Source organism: Triturus cristatus, chromosome 8 (genome assembly GCF_964204655.1).
Source record: "Triturus cristatus chromosome 8, aTriCri1.1, whole genome shotgun sequence".
NCBI lineage: Eukaryota > Metazoa > Chordata > Amphibia > Caudata > Salamandridae > Triturus > Triturus cristatus.
Window position 1 is genome coordinate 48,114,700 of NC_140591.1, and position 6,182 is coordinate 48,120,881.

A 6,182-nucleotide genomic window follows, 5' to 3' on the forward strand; every position below is an offset into this window, starting at 1 on the left:
AGTACAGGAGAGTTAGTGGCCGCTTACGCAGTCACAACAAACACTGAAATTATTGAAACAAATTGCATAAATACCTTGTCAGCTCAAGCCGCAGAGCTCATCGCTCTGACACAAGCCTGTATTCAAGCTACGAATAAAAAAGTCAACATATACACTGATTCACGTTATGCATTCGGAGTTGTACATGACTTCGGCGTGCTGTGGCGAGAGAGAGGTTATTTAACTTCTCACGGTGCTCACATTCAGCACGGACCCCTCATTCATGCCTTATTAGATGCAATACATCTACCCATTGCAATATCAATTATGAAATGTAAAGCTCATACGAAAGTTACTGATATCATTTCTCAAGGCAATGATCTAGCTGACAGAACAGCTAAACAGACTGCTCAAACTCAAACATCTGACATGACAAAGACAATAGTCCCGACACCAACACATTGCATGATGGTTAAGGATCCCGCTCTTGACGTAATTGACATACAGACACATGCTACACCAGAGGAAATAAAGAAATGGACTGAATTAGGAGGGATCCAAACGGATCAAGGATGGATGACGAAGGAAAAATCTGTATGGTTCCTTCCTGATTCGATGGTCCAAGTTATCATTAATACTGTACATAGTCCAGCGCACCTAGGAGAAAAAGCTATGCTAGACAGCATTCAACACATTTGGTTCAACAAACATTTACGAGCAGCAGCTAAACAAAAAGTTCGTACCTGTATGATCTGTTGTCAGTTTAACCCAGGTAAAAGCATTCCCGTAGAACAAGGTGGATTTCAGCCTCCTGATCAGCCTTTTGAAGTCCTCCAGATGGATTATATCCAGATGGAACGATGTCGAGGATTCAAATATGTTCTCGTAGTTGTCTGTGCTCTTTCCCGTTGGACAGAGGCATACCCGGTTTCAGATTACACTGCCCCGACTACTGCCAAACAGTTGGTTCGAGAATTCTTCCCACGGTACGGTTTACCACGTGTTGTCTACTCAGATAACGGCCAGCCGTTCTCATCCGAACTAATGAAACACGTTTCACTTTCGTTAGGCTATCAGTGGAGATTTCACTGTGTCCGACACCCCGAGGCAGCAGGTCTCGTGGAACGACATAATCAAACCCTGAAAATTAGATTGTCCAAAATATGTAGAGAGAAAGGTGTCGACTGGGTAGTAGCCTTACCAGTTGCACTCTTTTACATGAGAATGGTAGCACACTCTCGAACAGGGCTATCCCCTTATGAGGTGATCTTCGGTAGACCACCAAATATGTGGGGGACGCCTATACCACGCAAAATAACTGATGTTGACTGTAATATGCTGACAGATTACTTGGCTTCCTTGATGTCTGCACTACAATCTTGTCGTTCACAGGTAGCTGCAGCCTTTCCCGACAACACCGAGGTGAAACCCCATGACGTAATTCCCGGGGACTTGGTGTTAGTGAGGAACTTTGACCGGAAGTCTCAGCTGGATCCTAGGTGGAAATCGCCTCAACTCGTACTGTTAACCACGAGGACAGCCGTGAAGATCGAAGGTCGAAAAGGCTGGATACATTCAAGTCATATCAAGAAATTTCATGGACTACCGTCCGATGTAAACGACACACCTCGCGTGTCTTCACCGATTGACTCAAAGCTTCCTTTGGTTGAACTGAATGACAAGGAACAATATAAACTAAAACTACGGTCTAACAAGTCAGGCAATTTGATTGTTTAAGTCCTCTCCAAGGTGAATCGGTCGAATTTGTCTCTGACATGTATCCTCTAGACCTGAATAGAGAAAGAAACCGAAAAATGCAGTTGAAACAACATGCGTACTGTAAATCACTGCGTAGTCATTGCACAGTGACGTTATTAATTTTGTTTTTCTTAAGTCTTTTAATAATCGCTGCAAGTATATTGTTGCACATATATTATCCTATTTCTAAACATATTTACAATGTTACTGCTGAACATTCTTTTAGTGAATTACCCACGCATGAGTTGTCCTATAGATTTGCGCTGCGCAATAACACTTTTATTAGTATGTTACATCATTCCCATCAGGTTAGCAATGCTACAAATTGTTGGATATGTGGCCGACTCCCTCCCTATCAGAACTATAAAGGAATTCTGCCTCTCTTTCCATACCCGTTCACACACAATGGCTCCTGTGGAGCATGGTTTAGTTTGATTAATTCCCTAGATTCGAATTCTGCAGTTGATCAAGACAACTGGGTATGGGGAAACCTGAACTTAGTTTTACTCAAAGTCTGTTACCCTAACAAGGAGGGACTTCCCAAAAGAACAGGAACTGATCTAGAAAATGAAGTATATGGATTAGGTAATTTTACGCTTAATCTCATGATCCTGAATGTCGAATCCGAAGCTGCACCAATTTTGCCCGCTATGTCAGTATTTCCAGTTAAAGGTGAATTATGTGTAAGAAAGAATGGTTCCATACATATGGGTCATAGTAGATGCACCACTGTAATAGAATTCAGTGATCAAGGCAAGTCTACATTTAGAGCTTCTCGCCATTCCTACTTCATATGTGGTCAGACTGCATATATACGTTTGCCTCTAGATTGGGATGGTACCTGCTACATCGGATTCCTTTTGCCACCTGTTTTCCTAGCTCCTCCTGATTATCATAGAAATACTCATTTAGTACACAATAGAGAACGGAGAGATCTCCCAATAGTCGATTACACTGAGACAGCATGGGAAAAATACACAGATTTCAATAAAGGTCTCTTTCCCTATATAGGTACAGTTACCAATAGTAAGCTGATACGTAGATTAACCAGAACCCTTGAAGCAGTAGTGAACGAAACTATTTCCGCCTTAGGCAATTTAACAGAAGAGCAGTCTGCTATGCGGATTGTTGTGCTTCAAAATCGTCTTGTCCTTGACGTCATCCTGGCCGATAGGGGCGGAGCTTGTAGGGTCATCGGATCAAGCTGTTGCATTTTCATACCAGAAAATTCGCCATCTGTATATAAAGCCATAACTCGCCTTCATAAGATTGTAAGCCAGATACACCAGAATCCAGGCACCTGGACTTGGTCCGGTTGGTTTTGGAGTGTATTGTCTACCTTTGGATGGAGGGTCCTATCCTTCCTAGGTATTGGCTTTCTCATATTATTCAGTTGCTGTCTATGCCTACAATGTGGACCAGCGATTTGTGGTCTGTGTGCCACATCGTGTATTCCACCATCAAGATTTCATTCATCACGGAAGAAGAAAGAAGAACAAATGATGCTATATGAACAGATCAACGGATTGATGAAGATTGATATCTCTTAAGGGCAAGTAGGGGACAAGGAGGGAATGTGGAAATATGGATTTTTATGATCAGTTATGTCCCCTATCTTGGACCCCAACGGTTTCATATATAAATCACCAGTACATGTATGTTCCCTCCAGTTCCAGTTATGAAGACGCAAACACATGTGCGTCCACCGCCAACATGTCCTCTTTCAGATCCGCCATGAATGAGTCGGATATTCCATTCCTAAGTATGAAAGGCCACCGGCTTTATATGGTTCATTTATCCCATTTTACAGTCCAGGCGAGTAGGCCCTGATTCTGCCATCAAGCCTTTTCTTGCCTCCTGCCTCTGAAAGCTCCAGTCTGAGCTCGCATCTGTATCCATGAACTTTGTCCTATTCCCTGCGCGGCTAACGGTGCCTGACTCCAGCCTGTTGCCTGCCAAAAACTGTATTTCACCTTCGAGATTATCTGCTCCGCTCCCTATCCAATGCATTCCTGTCTAGTAGTTTAAGTAAACATTCTTCCAGCTACCGAGCAAAGGGCCCGGCTTCTCTGTCTTTATGCAAGTAATTCATAGCCCTGTTACTATGGAAGATTTCTGCCCTCACATCTAGTGTAGACACTTGGACGCTAGTACACGCACTCACAGTCAGTATAGAATAGATTTTGTTCGAAAGACCTTTCCTTTTGGATAACACAGTTCTTTAAACATAGGATGTTAGATATGATTTGGGATTAGGTTAACTTGACCCCCCAGACTTCTGTCTCCACATGTAGAGCTAAATGTCAAGTCCCCTTCACCCCCTAGTTGCACGTCAATCACACGTCATACTGCTGCGCGCGCATTTCTGCCAAGTATTTCTGCTGACATTGCGAAATTCTTTCATGAAACCACCCAGTTATGACATCATACCTGATGACGTTCTTTAGTTACGCCCAGTTACACCCATTTTAGTTACGCATGTACGTTTTATCTTTGCTATCAATTGTTACGCCTCCTGCATCTGTTTCACTGTAATGCCTATTGTATAAAAATGATTACCTGTCAATAAAGTATGGTCCTTCACTTCCTGAACCTTCGTGGTGATGGAATATGGAGTCCATCAATTCGAATTGATTTTGGAATAAAGCCCGTTCCGAACCTCTAATACCACGGATTCTGCCTCTTATTTTACTGAGCTATTATTATAGATTTTCCGCATCAAATTAAGAACCGGTAATTAAATTATTTACCACAGAGAAATGAAGGGACGACGCAGAACCTGGGAAATCTCAGTTTGAATCGTGGAGATCTTGGACTGAGGAAGAAACGGAGAAGCCAAGGGGAAATCTATGCGGAACCCCAGAAACTCCATACTCTGAGTCGGGATGAGAGAGGACTTCTCTAAATTGAGGAGGAAGCCTAATTCGAGTAGTAGAGAACGAGTAGTGTTGAGATCGTTCAATAATGCCAATTTGTCTAGGTTCATGAGGAGGATATCGTCGAGATAAATGATGAGTCTGATCCCCAGAGATCTGAGATAAGCTACGACGGGTCTCATTACTTTTGTGAAGCACCAGGGTGCTGAAGAAAGACCGAAAGGCAGAGATCGAAAACGATAAGTGACGTTTTGCCATTGAAATTGGAGGAATTTTGTGTGCGATTCGTGAATAGGAATAGAAAGATAAGCGTCTTGGAGATCAATGCGAACCATCCAATCGTTTTGACGCAGAGTATCTCGTAAATGTAGAATTGTTTCCATTTTGAAGTGGCGATAAACCACGAACTGATTGAAAAACCTGAGATTGATCACCGGTCTCATCTTTTTGTTCTTCTTTTGAACAAGAAAAAGGGTGCTGAGGAAACCTGAGGGATCGAAGGGAGAAACGAGAATAGCTCTTTTGGATAGAAGGGCCTGTATTTCTGAGGTGACCAGAAGGGACATTTCTGTGGAGAACACCAGAGGCGGAGGAAGTGTGTCTTGAAAAGGTGGAGCGTAAAACTCGATACGATAACCATGGACGGTGTTGAGAACCCAAGGGTCTGCAGTGAGGGTCTGCCAGCTGTGAAGGAAAAGGGATAAACGCCCCCCTACAGGAATAACTGCACTCACCTTGTTGAGAGTTGTTGTGGCGGAAACCACGTTGGCCCCTGCCTCTGTAACCCCGACCTCTTTGGGGGTAAAATTGGGGCTTAAAATCCTGTTGGTTGGAATTGAAGGAACCACGAGAGCCTTGGGACTGGAAACCACGGCCGGTAGAGCGGCTCCTGCCTCTTCCGGCCCTGCCAAAAACCCGAGAAGGGAAGACCTTCTTGATGGATTGCTGCGCTTTATCCAAGGAGGCAAAGGTGGTGACGAACTTACTTAAATCTCTCACCAATGAATCTCCAAAAAGAAGACCGTCAGCCTTGACACCATGATCAAGGGGGGCAAGGTTGGCAAGCTTGGGATCTAGCTTTATTAAGAGGCCCTTGCGGCGCTCGTGAGTCAAGGCCGCATTAGCGTTGCCTAAGAGACAAAAAGCGCGCTGGACCCACAATGAAATATCTTCTGGATTAAGATCCGCGCCATCAAGGCGAGCTGTCTCAGCCAAATCAAAAATGCGGGCCAGAGGCCCCACCAAATCAAGCAATTTGTCTTGGCAGGAAGACCAAGCCCTGTCCACCCCTTTACGCGGATCCTTGCCAAATTTGGAAAAGAAAGTGAGAAGAGGTTGATCAATAGCTGGAGTAGAAGTGATATGGGAAGGGAGAGAGGGCTTCGGGCACTCGGACTTTAGTTTAGCCCTGACAGTTTTGTCTAAAGGAAGACGAAGTCTTGTGGTGATATGCTCTCCCACGTGGTCAATGGGGAACCATTCTGTAGAGTTAGGGTGTCTGATAGAAGCAGGGTCAAAAAGAGGGGTACCCTCGGGATCAAGCACCGGCTCTGATGCAAAAGCATCTAA